Source organism: Coturnix japonica, chromosome Z (genome assembly GCF_054131305.1).
Source record: "Coturnix japonica strain WE chromosome Z, WE-NBRP24, whole genome shotgun sequence".
In the NCBI taxonomy this organism is placed as follows: domain Eukaryota; kingdom Metazoa; phylum Chordata; class Aves; order Galliformes; family Phasianidae; genus Coturnix; species Coturnix japonica.
Genome location: NC_140702.1, coordinates 17,468,720 through 17,488,328, shown reverse-complemented (window position 1 = coordinate 17,488,328; position 19,609 = coordinate 17,468,720). Strand labels below are relative to the sequence as shown.

The window sequence follows — 19,609 nt, the reverse complement described above, 5'->3', positions numbered from 1 at the left end:
CGTATGTGTTGTGAGGGCAGATGGTATTGTGGTATGTTGTGAATGGGAGTATGCATCCTGCCTACTGCAGTAGCCTGCTGAAATAAGGGCACAACTGGTTCTGAGCCCACTAGCTCAATGAATTCAGAATTCAGCTTCTGCCAAAGACATTATTTTTCTTGAATTAGAAAATACTCTCTTAAGCTTTTGCTTCATTCATGTAGAAGCTTCAGGGTACTGGAGTTATCAATTTGTATAAAAATAGTGGGAAAATATTAATAATAAAAAGCAGCAGTTTATTATAATATTGCTTTGGTAACCACAGAAAATGTGAAGGTTTTTCTATGCATCACTAAGTTGGAAACACAGCAATGATATAGATTTTGTTAATGTCTGGTAAATCACTCTTGTTGTTACACTCTTACTTAGTTCATTCCAGAATGCCTGACATTGATTTAAAAGCAAACATACTTCACAATGTTAAAGGAAAGGGAAAGGAAATGTTAGGAAATGTTGTAGATAACATGCTGAGTTCCTTTTTTGTGTGTGTATGGTTTTCTTTTTCTCCTTTCCCTTTTCTTCTTTTCTTTTTTCTTCTTTTTATTTCTCTTTTTCTTTCTCTTTTTCTTATTGATATATTTGATCGTTCACAAATACAGGGTCTTCAGTATCATCTAAAGATCTAGGTTACATTTTGCTTGGAGATAATGTATTTGTTTGGACTCTGTGGCCAAATGGGAAGTCAGAGGATATTTATGAATAGTGCATTTCACTGAAAGTGAACGCTTCTTCTCATGGAAAGTCACTTGAATAATCAGTCATTAATTTGCAAAACAAACAGCCCAAAAGAACTTGGCTTGTACCTTCCATACACATCCAAGAGGATTTAGTCAGAATTAACTAGGTATACAAGCCTATCACGTGAGGCTTTGCTGCAGTTTCCATTTGACTGCAGACTATCCATTCTGCACCAGCAAGAACCCCTGTGCCATAGGTGAACCAAAGTGATTTGGACCTCCATATTCCATACAACTAATTAGTAATGAAACATACTGAATTTTCTAATTGTAAGAAAGTGCCCAACATCTACAAAGCCCACACCAAAGCAAAAGCATAGCAACTTCCTACCTGCCTCATTTAGGCTTTCCAAGTCACCCATCACTCTAATGATCCCTTGTTTTTCAAACTGTACCAGACACTGCCAAATAAAATATAACCATTTAATCATCTTAAATAAGAGCTATAACAATATTAGCCACTGCCTAATAGCCTTTTTTAAGGCACTAAAAAAGTAAAGTCTTGCCAAGAATACCGTTACCCTTCTACAGTTTAAATCAATAAATCATAATTGTACTATGTACTTTGACCTCTTTTCTACCACAGTGTGGAAAACAAACAGCAGGAAGCCAGAGACTGGTTAAGTAATCTAAAACAATTTGTAAACTATAATTAAAGTGACTAGTTGGGCATATTAATTAGTAAATCATTCACTGTGTCAACAGTATATAAAAACACTCAGTTTCAGTAAAATATTAGCAGTGCAGTACTCCTATAATGTGATTGCTACTGTCAGGACTGAAAAGGGCTATGTCCTTTTCCACAGTTTCCATTCAGTGTTTGAATGTGAACTGATGACCACATGGTAGAAGTCAGCTAATCAATTTCAACCATTCCACCAAAGTTAGATGTGTCATAAATTATGGGTAGCCAAAAGTGCTTTATTTCTAACCACTAATTATGGATATTTTCATCAATATTCCCAAACTCATATTTCTGCAGACACAGGTCAGAGCTTCTCCTGTTTGCATTGCTCTCAAGTGGTTGCTTTCTGTCAGCAATTTTCAATTGCTTTACTGTCATTCTGCTAAAAGTCGGTGGGGCAAACAGCCATTGAACATTACAGCAAGCAGGATTATTTGTGACTTTGATATAAGAGTGTACTCAGTGAAATAAACATACTCTGATAATGCACACAGAAATTCCAGGCAAAGTTTGTTCTTGACCTTGATTCTGGCAGCGATCAGATCATAACTTGAATTTGTGAAGGAAAGTGAAGAGAAACAACAACTCTCCTCCCCTGCAAGAAAGGGAAGGAAGGAGAGAGAAGCCAAGAGATGGGATATTCTTAAAAACATGGCATTTTCTGAAAGAATGGAAAGAGCGTGGCTTTGATGAATTTTCTCATTGCATTGCCAGCTCTGGATTCCTCAAAGTGCATCTGTGCTGCAGGGATTTACAGCAGGGCAGGGCACATTCTCCTGGTCAGACATAAAAGTTTTAGGTACCTAAACGGGGATTTAAGAAGAATTTTTATGTTACCATCAAAACACCAATCAAAGCCTCTGGGCTTCCCCCCCTTGCCCTGAAATGGCACTAGGGCCACTTCCTCATCTACTGCCCTGAAATACTCATGAACTTGATGCTTGTACCACAGCGAAGAACAACATGGATTTGCAGGATCAGGATTGTGCTTACACTACCAAAAAACAAATCCAGATTTTTCTGGAGGTCATCTCAGGCCTTCCTTTTATACAATAATTGAGCCACTGGGGCTCAGGTCCAGGAAAAGAGCACTGCCCAAAAGGCAGATGTACCACTTTCCTCAACTTGTGAAATTAGAGGTTTACTGTCATGCCTGCACAAACCTACACAGTGCAACGAAGCCCTCAAAACACACACATGAGAAAGAAAAAGTAGAATTTACCTTGGGAGTTTCAAGAAGAGAGCTTGCACAAACACACATCAGAGAAAGCAGCCATGCTTGCTCAACAGAACACTTCCCCAGTGGTTAAAGACAAAACAGATGTTGGCATGGTTGAGAGGGTCCCCTGGGGAGGATGAACTTAAATCTCCATGTGCAGGTGTTCTGAGCTCCATTTCAGAAAATAATCATTATTAAGAAATCTTCCAATAATTGTTTTTGTTATTGCAGGAAGTTAGCTCACTGCCTAATAGGCAGTCATTGCTCAGTCAAGTGTAAGAGCATAAATAAGAAAATTAACTAAGCTGCTCATGAGTCACTTTGTGTACCTCCTATTATTTTTCTTTTCCTTTTTTTTTCTTTTTTATTTTTTTGGCACATTATATGTACAACACTTAGCTGTTCTGAGCAGCTTAATTTGGAAGTTCACGTACACATAGGTGTGTTTATAGTAGTAAATCCTTGCTATGGCTGAAGTGCAGCACATTTACTTTGCAGTCTTCTAAGTGAAGAAATATTCAAGACTTTCAAGGCCTGATCTGAGGCCACAGAACAGTTTTGCTACCATGCTAGATAGGAGCAAGATCATACTCGAAGAAGTTTAGTCTAGAAGGGCAAAGTGATAGGAAACTTGGTTTATTTGTCTTTAAATGGCTGGAGAGGACCTCCATTTTGCTACTGTAGGCACAGAGCACATTTGTTGTTAGTCTGTTCAGGCAACCGTATATACTTTATTTCTGAAACTGAAAGGTTTATTACTTGCAAAAAAAGAAAATAAATAAAAAGTTTATATATATATATATAATTTATATTTATATATAAGAGTTTATATATAAATATAAAAGTATCAGATTATTTGTAAACTTAACATTTTATATGACAGTTGTACTTCCACAAGTAACAAGTCAAAGCAAGTGTCTGTGAACAACACTTAGAATAAAATACGTGAGCACTGAGTGAACACACATGAATAATGTGTAGATGGCACTGCAAGTCAGTGAACATATTTCTGTCAAATAGACCTCTGCTTACACTGGCTGTCCCTTCAATGAGCCTTTTAACCATTTTGATACATACAGGAAAACTCTATTACAGAATAGAAAATTGCAGCTCAACAACTGAGCCTCTAAATTTTTCCTTCAGATGGTTGCTCCGTTTCATAAGCTCATTAGTTACCAGAGGTAAATCTGAACACTGGTAGCTTCAGGGTGTACTAAGAGCAGAAGATTTTCATGTTGTGAGTATTTTTCAGATCCAGTGTCCCACTGCATTCTGTATTTATCCTGCTAAAGGGCTGTGAGACTCTTTACTGTAACTGCTTAGCATCTCAAAAGAAAAAGGACAGCTTTCCTCTATTCCATCTAAGGAACCTGAGCACACAAATACCTGTAGAACCAGACAAGATTTAGAACAGAATCCTGGGGAAACTGGCAGGTACAGCTGCTAAGCTGCTGTCCATCATAGTTGAAAAGCTGCAACAATCGAAGTCCATAGTGACTGGGGAAAAGGTAATATCACATCTTTTTTGATAAGATTAAAAAGGAGCACTCTGGGAACTACCAACCAACTGGCTTCTCCTCAGCGCAGAGGAAAATCAAGGACAAGTTCTTTCTGCACACTTTGCTAAGGCACAGAGGAGATATGAGACAGCCAACAAGGAACATCATGTACAGACTGACTGCAAAAGGCATTTTTTGATGCTAAATAATTAGCAAAACTTTTGATAAGCATTAAAATATGTCTTTTGCAGTCACTCTGTACATGATGTTCCATGTTGGCTGTCTGAAATATCTGTGTCTTACATATGCCTTAGCATAGTGTGCAGGAGGATCTCTTCCTTGATTTTCCCATGCACTGAGGAGAGGCCAGCTGGCTGGTAGCTCCCATGGCATGTCTATGAATTTGCAGGTGAACTAGTTTGCAATTCAGTTGTATCTTTTCTTTCTTTTAGAGATCTCTGCTCAGTTTTGGCTCAAGTGTTGGTGAGGCTAGTACTCTCTGGTACCTTATTTTTAAGTCATACTAGTTTTGAAGATTAGTGCTTTCTGTTGTCTTTAACCAGCCTTGAAGATTTCTCTAATGAAACACTCATATCTGTAATGATACAGATACAGAGCTCCAGATTATTTTATCTGTGAAGTTTATCATGCATCCCTGCACACTGTTGCGCTGGCAGTGTGCCATGTTGAAATAAATGAGTCAATGAGACAGCACAAGAGAAAAATTCTGATTCATCAGCAGATCCAAATGTCTACACTTGTGTAATCTGAAAGGGCTTCATGTAATGCTCAGTGGTCTGTTGATGCTCAGTAAGGTTTGGTGCTTTGTAGATGTCTCTTGGTGTCAAGAGGTTTCTTTCCTGTGGTGATACAGTTGTAATGTCATGCAACTGTGCCTTACTTAAGTAGATACTCTTTGCCAAGCTATTAGCTCCATTCCAAGATCCTGTTAAGAGCTGATAGCCTTCCCTTAGCTTCAGCCTAAGCTGTTACAATTTTACTGTTGCCTTTTTTGTCTTTCAACAGGGAATGATGTACAAGAAAATTTTCCGCCGCTGCTATTGGTGAAAGCTTGGCATGGCTGAATATGAACTCTTCCTGCTTGCCTTTTCTTCTTCATTAGGTTCATTGTACACTTAAAGCTTACAAACAGGAGGAAGGTTGGCTTTTTACATGGGAAGATAGTAATAAGAGAAGGGAGAACGTTTATAAACTGAAAGAGAGGAGATTTAGATTAGATAAAAGGAAGAGATTCTTTACTTAGATGAAGGTGAGGCCCTGGCACAGCTGCCAAGAGAAGCTGTTGGTGCTCCATCCCTGGATAGATGGGGCCCTGGGCAGCCTGGGCTTTACTGGGGAGCACCCCTGCCCATGTCAGGGGGTTGGGACTGGGTGGGCTTTGTGGTTCACTCCAACCCAAACCATTCTGTGATTCTATGATTTGTTGGTTAAACAGATTTATGTGTGTATTTTTGTATGTATTCACGCATCTATCTATCTACCTATTTATTTATTTATTTATTTGGGTCAGAGCATTTGAGGTGTGTGGGTCTGGGGGGGGTGGGGGGGCTGTTGGTTGTTAGCCTCTAGTTTTACTGCCCTTGTGAAGAAGGGTCTAAGCTTTTGCATTTGTCAGAACCATCCTTTGCAAGGCAGGGAAACTCTTTGTACCAAACCACGTACTCTAGACCAGATGTAAAGATTTTCCCCGGGAATCTGTACTGCAGGAATTCAGAGATCTCCTGAAATGGTCTCCTCCTGCCTACACTGGTCACTCACTCACTTTCTGCAGAAGGTATTGAGTCATCTGTGGTTGATCTCACTGCAGAGGCACTGCTTCCTGAGGTCTTGTTCTCCTCACCATCACCTCAGCTGTGCAGTTTTCAGGGTAAGGTTGTGGGGACAATTCCTGAAGGGATCAGTTTCATGCCTGTTTGGTCTGTGCACACTCAGCTGCAGCAGAACAGGAAACTTTAACAGCAACATACTGACAACAGCATGAAGTTCTGCTAAGAATTCTGTCTGAAAGTGTGATGCTGTACCATCCACTCACCAGTGAGGGAATTCTCACAGTGCCTTTGAGGTAGGATGTGTCATCTGTGTAAAAAAAAACACAACAAGCACAGCTGCTTCTAAAGGCACCTGAACCACATCTCAGGAGATCATAGATTCTGTGCTTAGGGTTCATAGATGCTTAGAGTGCAATTTTGAACACAGAGTTAACACTTTAGACAAGAAAGAAAGTGGAGATGTGGGTAAGTATATGCAGCTATTGTTTTCCTGGGAAAACTAAAGTGTTTAGTGAACTTCCTTGAAGAGTGAAGTTTTGTTGAAATTGTCATTAACTTGTTGCTTACCAGTGTGTTCACAGTGCCATAATTACTCTCTTGTTTCTTTGCATCAATTGTCCATGCTTTAACTAGTTTCTGTTGTGATAAAGACAACCCCTACAAAGGTTACACTAAATAAGTTAAATATTTCGATAATTCAATACAACACACACAGTGCATGAAGCAGTGCAGGTTTCCACCATTCCATGGCCAGGAGGATGCTCAGCAGAGCAGTGCATGTCCACCAGCCTTTGTGCTGGGAGGAATCACACAGAGTCTCAGCTCAGTTCCTGGGCCAAAGAAACAGCTGTTCATTTCTCTGTGTGCCTTTTGTTGGGTACGGATGTCAAAACAGAGCTTGATTTCTGTGAGAGGACATTACTTTTCATCTCTCTGCATCTTCCTGTTTTCCACATTGTTTCCAAACAGCAAGGGAGGGTTTGTTTTGTAACTTCTGCCTTGGAGCTGTCCTCAGCAAACGTGGGTGGATGCTGCCCTGATGGAGATCAGAACAGATAAAGGTTTACGGAGTTCAGTAATGAATATTCCAAAAGCGGTTTTTTATCAGTAGATGAGCTTTTGGACTGATACATCATATTATTTTGCACTGGGACTTGCAGCAGTATGTGGAAAAATCATAAACTGGTTTAAGGGCTTAGGTTTAATTAATTGATGTTGCATCATACACTGGACTAGAATGCTGATAAGCATATTTATGCCCTGATTTAAGGCTTTGCTTTGCAGTTGAAACCCAGTTTTAAAAGAAATAATAAATGAACATTTGTCTTTCAAACTATAGGGGTTGCTCTAAAAGTTCTGCCTCCTATTTTATGATGTTGGCCCACAGTGTCAGAGGCGGGTGTTGGTGGTATGGCAGCAGAGATTGAACCTTCCCACTGATATCCTGTTACATGTTGCTGTGCAACAGATGGCAGCAGAGGGGCAGCCTGATGGAATGGTGTCTGACATGGAAGAGCACATAGAGCAAAAGTGTCACTGCATTCTTCCATCCAGGAAAAATGGAACCCACTGATATTCATTGATGTTTGCTGAATGTTGATAGAGACCAAACAGTGGATGTGAGCACAGTGGGGCAGTGGGTGGTACGTTTCAGCAGTGCCAACAGTTGGTGACAGTGGGTCACCTCCGCTGGTGCCAATTGTTATGTGCATGGTATGCAGACTTTTGTTCATCACCAGCAAAAGAGCATTGCTAATGCTGGTAGCTATTTTGAAAAAATAAACTAATAAACTGTATTTTTTAGCTGAGAATTTTCTCTATCAAATAACGTTAATCTGCTTTTTGCATCTGTTGTAGCTTCCATGGAAATGAATAAGAGGCTATGTTAACAAAGTGACCTATACTTTGGCAGTGTTTTTAGAACAAGGCTCAACCTCCTTTTAACCTTTTTTTTTTTTCTTTTTTTTTTTCTTTTTTCTTTTTTAAAGAATAAGTCTAAAAGACAACAATATTCTTTCAGAAATACAAAACAGCAGGAGCTAAATGCTATTCTCCAGTATTATGGCATTGAGCTGAAATAACAGTGAAGTTGCATTGCATTTTTCCCATCTTGGAGAGAAAAGCCTGTCCCCAGGAGCTTGGAAAATGCCTACTTTTTCCAAACTGCTAAATAAAACTGTCAGTATAATTTTTTTTATTTGTTTGTTTATTTATTTATTTATTTATTGCATGCAAGAGAGAGAGAGGAGAAGAAAATGGAGTGGGTAGAAGAGGAAAGGAACTGACTTACCTGTAATGGCCTGTAGAAAATATGCACTGACCAAACCTGTTTAACCTTTATTTGAATAGTTTAAACAGATGGCAGTGATCTTCTTGATCAACAATATGAAGTTATTATCAACAGTAAAACATTCTTGTGAGTGTCTGCCAAACCCTCCATCTTGGCCAGTGTCACTGGGACACATCACTGGGAGCTTATAGAAGGAATGTGTTTCTTTTTCAGAATGCATGATATGATATCCCCTTCTCTGTGCTATCACTATCTGAGCACAGGTTGTCCCTGTGTCTCCTATCACAAATGCGACTGAGCCAGGAAGGTTATTAACCCTTCTGCACTGAGTGAAGGTCACTCAGTCGGCTCAGAGGCTGCAGTGTGAGGATGTGATCTCCCAGAGGATTAATGAATAGAGCACTGGAAAACTTCATCTGGAAAAGTTGTCACCAATTTGATATACAGAATAATTTCAGCACATTTCTTAATTTGGCTGTGGAAAATATTCTGATGAAAGTGGAACAGCAAGACAGCCATGTGGTGCTTCTCATTGTAATTTGCCTTTTGTTGTTTTGTAGTGAGGGCTCCAACCTTTTCCATCCTTAATTCACTTTCCATATAATGGAGATTCAATGCTTTGGAAATGGCAGAGGTGAGGCAAAAAGTTTGAAAATCTCAGGTGACTAAATTTGAATGTCATGTTAATGTTGGATTTGATGGAGCATTTAGTGTAGAAATCTGAGTTTGTGGTGAATGAAACAATCACCATGATTATGTGGTGAATTTATGTTCAAATATTCGATTACTCTAAAAATCCTTGTTTTCAATAAGCTTTTTCAGGATGATAACTGGAAGAGAGTACTTTGTAATTTTATCTTCTTCTTTTATTACCTCCATTACCTGCCCAGAGGTGGTTGTCCCTGTCAAATTTTAAGGTGAAATTCACAAAGGACTCAAGTCACTGATACGGAAAGACATGCTGATCTGCTCTGATGCTTTACAGTTTTGTCCCACAGTTGCTGCTACTGATTTAAGACCACTGCTGCTAGGTGAAAATAGTAACAGAATCCCTTTTTTCCTCTTTTCTTGATATACTGTGGGGGAAGCTGGAGGGGTAGGGGTAGTGGGCGGGGTTGGAAACAGCTTTTCAGTGTGGCCTGCAACATTGAATGGGAAAGTTGTGGTATTCTGACAAGGATATATTAAACCTGGAGGAGTCAGGCAGACTATGATTACTACTTACGTTCCCAAAGGGTTTCACCAGTTTACTTTATTATTATTTTCAAAAGTTTAGAAAGCAAAGACAAATTGTCCAAATTCCACCACAGCAGAGTAAGATGCTTTATGGTGTTGAACTGGTTCCTTATCATCCTTGATCAAAATCATAAGCTGACAGGTGACTTCTGGTACATTATATGGTATTGACACCCACTGAGTAGCAGCGTATTTCCCAGGTCTCACACAAAGAGAAAGCCTATTCAAAATGGAGTCTAGAGAACTACTGTTTTTTAACCCAGTGCATACAGGGAAGGAGCTTACATTTATTTTTAACCAGATATAAGCATAAACTAGTGATAAAGGACAACTTCAACAAAAATTGCAAGATATTTTTGTCAGAATAGTTGGAATTTGGCAATTGGTCTGTGTCCTGATTTTCCTCCCCTTGGAAAAATAGAACACCTTTAGTTCACGCTGAACCTCATGAGGGCTATGAGGTCTCTGTACCCTAGAAACAATCAGGCTGTTGCTGTTTTGTAACTAGATTTTGCTGACTTTGAATAGCAAATCTTAACAAGAAAAATCAATACATTCAAGATAAATATACAAATATGTTGCAATCCTGCAGTATTAAGCAAATGTCAGGCAAACAAACATGTGTGGTATTCAATTTTCCATTAGTCATTTAGAGTGGAAAAACTTACATGGTTGTCACTTACTGGGGTAGGGAATTCAGCTCATTTAACAAAGAAACCTCAGTGCAGCATTAGGCTCCTTAGTTAACATACATCTCATTCCAAAGGTACTTTGATATTTCTTGTGCTTATATAAGATCAGCTGTCACTGAAAAGCTATAAAACACATGTGGACTTAACCAAAAGTAGGTCCTACCCCTCCTTGTCAAAGTTCCATCAACTAAAGCAGAGCTATACAACACTGAAGTGTAATAATGATCTGGAATCTTCTTAAATGGTGTATTTAAAAAATATGGAGAAAACACAGAACTTTCCTGTGCTGCTTTAGCACATGCAGTTTCCTTCTCTGCCTGGCTCAGATGAATGATTTTTGCTGCTTCCCAAACTGAGATTCCAAAAAAGCTGCTTTTGACTTTCTTTTCTCTTGCTATGTTGCTAGCATTTGGGGTAGGAAGGACAGCATGTATCTTATGTATCTTATGTAAGTAGGGCTCTAAGGCTAATCAGTGCATCTTGACCTGAAGCAATTCTTGTCCTTTTTTTTTTTTTTTTTTTTTTTTTTTTTTTAAACTTTTTTGTTTTTCAGAGGAGTTGGTCAGAATTTTGTCAATTTAAGGGGAACTGTCTCATATTCACACACTTTCTGCATCAGGAAAAAACAGACACTGGCAAGAAGAAAAGGAATCTGTATGTGTTCTGTCCCAATATGCTGTACTGACTAATGAAACAGGGACTGATGGTGACTCAAAGCTGAATAACTTTCATTTTTAAGAAGCTGCTAGGCACTCAGTCATCAGAATGCTGGTAATTTAGGCTACTCTTAACATCTGCCATGGCATTTGTTAATTACTTTCTTGCTGCCTGTTACTATTCCGTGGAGGCTCTGTTCTTGCATCAATTAGGATCAAGCTCAAGACACAAACAACTGAAAGATATGTAAGATGGATGATTTTCCAAAGGCAGCTCTGTGCCTTTTCCATGTTGGTTTCACTGCTGGGTAAAGAATACCTCAGAGAGCAGGCCAGCCGTGTTTTGCTGAGAGGCCAGAAGTGTTTGGTTTGAAGGTGAGGGATCAGGATAAGGAACAGCCTGCTCATGTGGAATTTTATCAGGAAGGGTGACTCACAACTTTGGAGCTTACTGTGTCTGGGCCCATGCTGCAGGCAAGCCAGTCGCTGCCCTTTATCAGGATGAGATGCTGGGGTGGGCACTGCCCTTGGGCAATAGGCTTGTCTTGAGGCAACAGAAAGAGTGTGTTTAACCCCAGTTGCTCTTCCATGGATGCTCAGAGTAACCCTGTCATGGAGCAGTGTGTGGCTTCTGGGTAATGTGCTCCCTTCTGCTTGCACTAAGGCAGCCACTGCTGAGGGAAGAACTTATCAGTGCCACACCAAGTGCAAGCAACAAGGCCTGACCCTGCTGCTTGCCTCAATGGGCTGACACCATCTCCAAGGCTGAAAGGCCTCCAACTTCCTTAGTTTGTTTACAGTTCATATGAGTCCTGTTCTTGCCCTTTAGAGACAGAGCTCATTTTGGAAAGAGTTAACTTGGCAGTCATCCCTGTGGATGAATCCAAAGCTAACCACTTCTTTTTAATGTATGTGCGGCTCACTTTTATTGAAAGCACTGGCTGTAATGAAGGGTGATACAACAAGCTTCTACCACAAACAGAGTATAATTCTGTGCTCAACATTCTGCCAGCATGTTTTGCCTTCACTGGGTTTTGGATTTGAGAAAGAGCACCTGGATCTTGCAGGGCTGTGAGATTGAGGGCAGGCCTGCAATGTGCCTGTCTGGAGGAGCTCAAGCAGTCCTTACCGATAAGCATCTCTGAGCAGAGAGCTGTACCTCCCTGGAGGTTTAAGGGCAAGAGTAACTAATTACAGATTTTTTTCTTGCTGAAACTCTTCTGCTCAAGAGCACATAATGATAATTTTCTAATACTTAACAAAGACCAGGGCCAAATGAAACTGCTTAGCTCTTAACTCTAAAGTTCCCTCCAGCAAACTGAAGCAGAGAAGGTATTTTTAACACAACATATCCAGTACATCAAGCAGAGATACCTCATGTCTTGTAATAAAGCTGACCTTTTATTTTAGTTTTCCAAATTACCAAATGGCTCAACAGAACTAACATGAAAAGATATTTGGTAATACCTTCACCTTGTGTCTGAAATGTGTAGTATACAGAAGGGAGTTAACTGCCTATCTGCAGCAGTTGGATGTGCCAATTATCTGCCAAATGGCTTGCATAGTTGAATGACTCCATGTAATTTTGCTGACATCCTGTAGAGAGATGTTTGCAATAGCCCTTCAACATACATAAAATCAAGTAATGAAATGGCATGCTGTCCTTTAAAGGCTTTTTGTTCCTTTTCATTTTATTTATTTATTTTATTTTATTTTTGTTAAGCCTGTATGATAATACCTTTATCATCATACTTTTAAAGAGTGAAATAAGTTTTGAGTGAAGTTGATTTCTGCTCTCCTGTCAGTTTTTCCCTTTTGACTTCCTTCAAGCACTGTACAGTTTGTCCAACAGGTTAGAGGGCCCTGGTTTCCACTTGAGGGAACTTCTGCTTATTTAGTGAGTGGTGAGGTAGATATCCCCTTCCTTGTCTATTTCCTTTTCCTCCTAAGGCTCTTACTCCTACTGGCAGCTGGGTTACATTTAGCACAGTTGTGTCAAGTGTGCCCATTCAGCATCATTTGAGAATGTTGAATTTCTGATTAGTTATATACACTGTTATTATATGGAGTACTGGTTTTGTTCTCAGCCAAAGCATCTCTCTCTGTGGAAATCAGGCTCCTCATCAACACGGAAAATCTGGGTAGGCAGAACCAATGTGAGAGCACAGTTGGAAAATAGTCATTATCATGAAGACAGACTGAAAAGGGGAAAAAATGACTTGAAGAATGAGATTTATTTTGGTTTTATTAGAAAGCTTCTGAGGAACAGAGCTGTCACTTGTACAAATAAATATATGTTTGCTTCTAACTGCTTCCAGCAAAATTAACTCTGAGTTCAGATATCTTCCCAGGTTTGCAGGTGACAGTGAGAGACAGCATATTCCTACAAGGGAAGAAATTCAATGCTTCCCTTGCTCAACTCCTTGCAAATGTTGCTGAAGGAGTAATTTTGAATGGAATGATACTGGTCAGAGGAAAGAGTTATTATCTTTGGCCTTAAATTGTACCGAACTGCATAGGTTACCATAAAATTCTCTCCTGTAGAAAGCTGTCATGTTTTTGTTTGGTTTTTTTTTTTATTCTCACATTCTTCCCATGAGCAACACAGCATGGGCTCAAAACAGCAAATACTTGTACTATTACACAATAAAACTGGCTTCTTGGGAAAGTGTGAGGAGCTAATTCTTAATCATTTCTCAGACCCCCACCTCCAACCCAGCTTCTAAAATGCACTGATTGTGGACAAGGATGTGATATTCTTTTGGTATTTAGCCATCTGCATGAACCATATCACCACGAGTGTCTAAAATACAAGAAGGGTAATTCTGTTTAGCCACAGAATTGCAGAATCATAGAACCACAGGGGGTGGGAAAAGACCTTTAAGATCATCTAGTCCAACCATCCACCTACCACCAACGTTGCCCATTAGTCTATGTCCCTTAGTACCACCTGTACACCTTTCTTGACCACCTCCAGGGATGGTGACTCAGCCATCTCCCTGGGCAGTTCCAGTGCCTCACCATTCTTTTGGAAAATAATTATTTTCAAATATCCAACCTGAACTTCCCCTGGTGCAACTTGAGACCATTGCCTTTCATCCTATCGCTGTTACCCAGGAGAAGAGATTGACTCCAGCCTCAACACAGTCTCCTTGCAGGGAGTTGTAAAAAGTGATAAGGTTTTCCCTGAGTCTCTTCCAGACTAAACAGTCCCAGTTTCCTCAGTCAGTCCTTGTAAGATTTGTGCTTCAGATCCCTCACAGTTTTGTTGTCCTTCTCTGGACACATTCCAGAGCTTCAGTGCCTTTCTTGTAGCAAGGGGCCCAAAGCTGAACACAGTACTTGACGTACAGCCTCACCACAGCTGAACACAGAGGGACGATCCTGCTGGCTGCACTATTTCTGATACAAGCCAGGATGGCACTGGCCATCTTGGCCACCTGGGCACACTGCTGCCTCATGTTCAGAGGAGGTTACTACTAATGAGTGACATGGAAAATGTCCACAGCTAAATCAGTGCTGTGGACCCACCCACCCAGTGCTTGTCTTGAAAGTCTCCAGGGACAGCACATCAATCACATCACTAGGCAACCAGTTCCAGTGCCTCACCACCCTCACTGTAACAGACATGTTCATTATATCCAACCTAAATCTACCCTCTCTAAGCTTGAATCCATTTCTCCTCGTTCTATCACCACATACCTGGCTAAAGAGTCTGTTCCCTTCTTTCCTGTAGCTCCCCTTTAGATACTGAAAGGCTGCTATTAGGTCACCTTGCAGCCTTCTCTTTTCTAGGATGAACAGTCCCAGCTCTCTCAGCCTCCCTCAACCTCTTCATAGGAGAGGTGTTCCATTCCACGGATCATTTCTGTAGCCCTTCTCTGAATGTGCTCCAGCAGATCTATGTCTCTCCTGTACTGCAGACTCCACACCTGGATGCAGTACTCCAGGTGAGGCCTCATCATCACAAAGTAGAGGGGCAGGATCACCTCCCTTGCCCTGCTGGACATGTTTATTTTGATGCAGCTCAGGATACAGCTGGCTTTCTGGCTGCAAGGACACATTGCTCACTAATGTCCAGTTTCCCATCCACCAGTACCCCCAGGTCTTTTTCATCAGGGCTGCACTCAATCCTTTCACCCCCCAGCTTGTATCGGTAATTAGGATTGCCCTGACCCAGGTGCAAGATCTTGAATTTGCTGAATTTCATGATCAACTGCTGGATCCACTGCTCAAGCCTGTGTAAGTCCCTCTAGATAGCATGCCATACCTCTGGTGTATAGACTGCACCCCACAGCTTGGTGTCATCAGAAAAATTCCTGAGGGTGCACTTGACCCCACTGTCAATGTCCTTGATAAAGACACTAAAGATTATCAGCCCCAGCACTGATTCGTAGGGAAAACCACTTGTCGCTTGTCTCCATCCAGATGTTGAGCCATTGACCACCACTCTCTGGACTTGATCCTGCAGCCAGTTCTTCACCTGCTGAAAAGTCTACACATCAAATCCATATCTTTCCAATTTGGAGAGAAGGATGTTTTTGGGTACCATGCCAAAGGCATTACTTAAGTCAAGATAGATGACTATCAGTGGCTCTTTTCTTGTCCATTGATGCAGTGATACCATCATAAGAGGTCACTACATTGGTCAAGCAGGATTTGCTCTTGGTGAAGCGATGGTGGTTCTCCCATATCACCTCTCTGTCTTCCACATGCCTTAGCATTGCTTCCAGGAGTATCTGTCCTTGATCTTCCCTAAAACAGAGATGAGACTGATTGGTCAACAGTTCCCAGGGTTATCCATTTTACCCTTTTTAAAAATGGGTATGGTGTTCCCTTTTTTTTCAGTCACTGTGGACATCCTGTAATGTCCAGTACATTCACTTGCAAGACTGTTCTGGAGACAGGATCCATATTTAGATGAGTAACTGAACATTTTCAGTACTACCCAAGTGACTCTGAAGGACCATGAAATGTATGACAGTTGTGTTTGTGAAGCTCAGGGGGGAGGTCTTGATATATCTGTGCCATTTCCAGCCACCTTTGGAAACCTATGCAGGATGAGTGAAACAAAGGAGGGCTATTAAAAAAAAAAAAAAAAAAAAAAGAGGAAAAAATAAAAAATAATCCCTCTACCTTATTAAATGTTTAGAGAGGCAGAAAATAGGTGGTGAGCCATCTTGCAGATTAATATAATTTTCTGCAGAAATGCTGGGCAAATACAGTGGAGTCTGTAGGTATCAAGAAGAAAACAGGGAGATGAGAAACAGCCAACGTGTATTTGTCCAGAACAAACCACATCTAACCAATTTAATTTCTGTCTGTGAAAAATAAGGAAAGCTTTCTTAACTGATAGATACAGCAGATGTTACACATTCTGCTTTTCATAATAAATTGTTGCATTGTTTCACCTGACACATTTTTGGCAAGGAATCACAGTTAGCTGTATGTGCTGATGGGCTGATGTAATACTAATTAGAGAATCACAGAATTGTAGAGTGGCTTGTGTTAGAAGGGATCTCGAAGATCATCAAGTTCTAACTGCCCTTCTGTGACACCTTGCTCCTGGATCCCAGGACCCCATCCAGCCTGTCACTGAATGCCTCCAGAGATGGAGCATACATCCACAAATTCTCTGACAATCTGTGCCAGTGTCTCATCACACTCTGATTAAAGAATTTCCTCTCAACATCCAAATCTCCCCTCTTTCAGTTTTCTCCTATCACAGCCTGTGTAAAAAGTTGATGTTCTGTTTATACGCTACCTTTAAGCACTGGAAGGTTGCAATGAGGTCTCCTCAGAGCCTTCTCATCTCCAGGATGAACAAGCCCAGCTCCCTCAGAGTTTCTTCATAGGTGAGGTGCTCCAGCCCTCTGATCATGTTTGTCACCCTCCTCAGAGATCTCTCCAACAGCTTTGAAATGACTCTCTGAAGGTGTTAAATTAATGTTAGTAAATACAAGAAAGACACTGAGGCTCTGGAGCATGTCCAGAGAAGGGCAGCAAAGCTGGTGAGGCGTTTGGAGCACAAGTTTTATGAGGAATAGCTGAGGGAGCTGGGATTGTTCAGTCTGGAGAAGGGAGGCTCAGGGGAGATCTTACTGCTCTCTACATCTCCCTGAAAGGAGGTTGTGGTAAGGTGGAGAGGTAACAAGAGGTCCTTTCCAACCTTACTGATTACATGATTTGATGATTCTGTAACCTCTGTTCAATACTCATCAATCCTTTGTACTGAATGATGAAATAACAGTACATTCATTAAATCTGCAGATAACAGAGAATGAGAATGTGTGGACAAGCTTGGAATTAAAGCTGATCTTGATGAGTTGGCGAATACTAGTCTACAAGAGCAAATCCACAGCACTGTGTATCAGTAGGAACTACCACCTCTTCAAACGTTTAATGGAGAACAACTGAGTAAGCAACATTTCTGAAAATAAATAAATAAATAAATACCTGACTCAGTGATGATTGTAGTCTACAGGTTTTGCAAGTCAACAGCACAATTTGGACGAGAGTAAACAATCTCCTGATGTACAGATTAGAAGACTGCCTGTGAAATTAAGGTCAAATAGTCTTTCCTCCTTGTGTTTAAGTGCAGCAAGATTTCCATGGCAGAGCTGTGTCTTAGTTAGCGTGGATAAAGGAAAAATCACTTGGAGAGGATCAAGAAAAACATCAGTTTGTCAGGGATCTAGAATAGAAGTTCTTCAGAGGAAAGATAAAAATTGTTAATGTGTTTACCTAGCCAAGAGGAAGCACGCCTCCAATAGAAAAAGTTGCAAAAGCAAAAGTATGTCCTTCTACGCAGGTGGCAAGTACATCAGAAAGCAATGAACCAAACTTGTAAAAAGGGATCTTTAATAGTTAAGGTTTCTACATAAGAAAAAGGAAGTACTCTGCTGTGGAGCACTGGTGGTCTGACGTAGCTGTGGAGAACAGGTTAGGCAAACGTTCTGGAAGGATATGTGTAATTAAACCTGCTTCAGAGTAGAGGCCAACATTAGGTTTTTCACACCTTCTAGTCTGTGACATTGAGTACTCATACAGGAAACTTTAACCAAAGGTTCAATAGATTTGCAAGCCTCGGTGCAGGAAAACAGCTTGGGATGTAGTTCAGGACAGTAGCAACTGACAGATACTTGTAAAACAAGCCTAGGTTGTAGGTAAGATTATGTTCTTTCAAACCTTTTTTATGTTGTGGTCTCACATACAATAGGCAGTTTATGTATTTTAATGATTTTCAGTCTGGCCCCAAGTGGAGCTGTGTTGCTGGATGTCAAAACTCAACCAGACATGCTGAATAAGTGTGCACAGAGGGATGAATTTTGTGTTGTGAATGTCTAAGTACACAAAACTGTTTAATTCACATTGCCAGATTGGCATGGACAGCCTTTTTGTGCAGCAGTTGTTCCTTTTAAAAATAGCATGCTTCGTCTTAGCAGTAAGTGAGAAACAAATAGCTCTTAATTTGTAATGGAATTGTTTACTTTAGATCAGTCATTCATTTGTAAATGATTCCATTATTTATTTCAGTATCTTGGTGGGCAAAATGTTATTAAACTTTGGAACTGTATCTCTTTGTCTTTTGGAGCACAAAAATGGGAATAGAAACTTTCTTAACCTCAAATTATGAACTTTGCTATTTTTTGTGTTTTATTCATTTCCCTAAAAATTCTGAGTGTTTGCTCTATCTGCAGATGAACAGACATGTACTAGCTTCCTTGGAAAGCAACAAGATTTTGTTGCTTTTGCTTGTGTGTACTTCTCTCAAGGTAATCTTTCTTTGGCAGATTAATATCTATTTCCTTGGATTTTTGTTCATACAGAGAGAGTGTGTATGTGTGAAAATGAACATACTACTGGAAACAACCACAGGGAAGCTAAACAATGTGGATGTAAAACTGACACTACAAGAATGTTCCTTTTCTCTGCCAATATCAAGCCATAGGAGTTTGATGTTTGAACTATTTAATAGAAGGAAAAGTAGTCTGCATTTGGCTTGTGAAAGAATTAAGGGTTGCAACTGAGAACAAATATCATCCTTTGAGATGAACTGAATGCAAAAATTTTGGCCGATAGAAGAAATCAGCAGGAGAGAATGCAGATGAAGAGAGTTTTGTGTGCATGCAAGCTTGAAAAATAAAATATTAACTAACTTGCACAAGTAGACCTTTAAGCAGAATAAACTAAAGAATTCAAGAGAACATTCAGCATTAGTAAAGCTGCATCTTACAACTCTAATTTGCAGCCTTTCTGCCTTGTCTAAGTTGAATAAAAACATTTTCCATAAGAAAATGACTGAAGAGGCACTTTTAACATCACAAAGTATGCAATGTTTTGGAACATTCATATTGCTACATAATGTTTTTTAAGACTTTGTGCAACTGACTTTTAGATTTTACCTAAAATCCCTTCAAAATCCCTGGCCCCAAGGATGGTGTCACTAACAGGGATTTTATTTGTTTGGTTGGAGTTTTTTGATCATGTGTTCGTCTACATGACACCAACCTACTGGCAACTGATACAATGTACATGACTCAAAGGGGGAAACTGATCTTTGTCCAAGTAATTAGCAAGGCTGACCAATAGAGCTTTAATTAAATTTGAAGGGAAAAGAGATAAAGTCAGGTTACGGGACAAGTAAATAAAGTTGATATTGTTATGGGAATCTGCCACAGGCCACCCAGACAGGGTGATGGCACAGATCAATTATTCCTCAAGGAAATCTAGATTGGTTACCTTTGTCATTATCGATGACTTCAG

General features: G+C 40.1%; 1 long non-coding RNA gene across 1 annotated transcript; it reads right to left on the bottom strand.

Moving 5' to 3' along the window:
- Positions 1 to 6,635: 6,635 nt before the first annotated feature.
- LOC146753770 (uncharacterized) lies at positions 6,636 to 8,552 on the bottom strand. Its single transcript, XR_014939099.1, has 2 exons — positions 8,260 to 8,552; positions 6,636 to 7,005 (listed from the first exon to the last, which is right to left on the bottom strand). It is a non-coding gene; the product is annotated as an uncharacterized LOC146753770 (long non-coding RNA).
- Between the last annotated feature and the right edge of the window lie 11,057 nt (positions 8,553 to 19,609).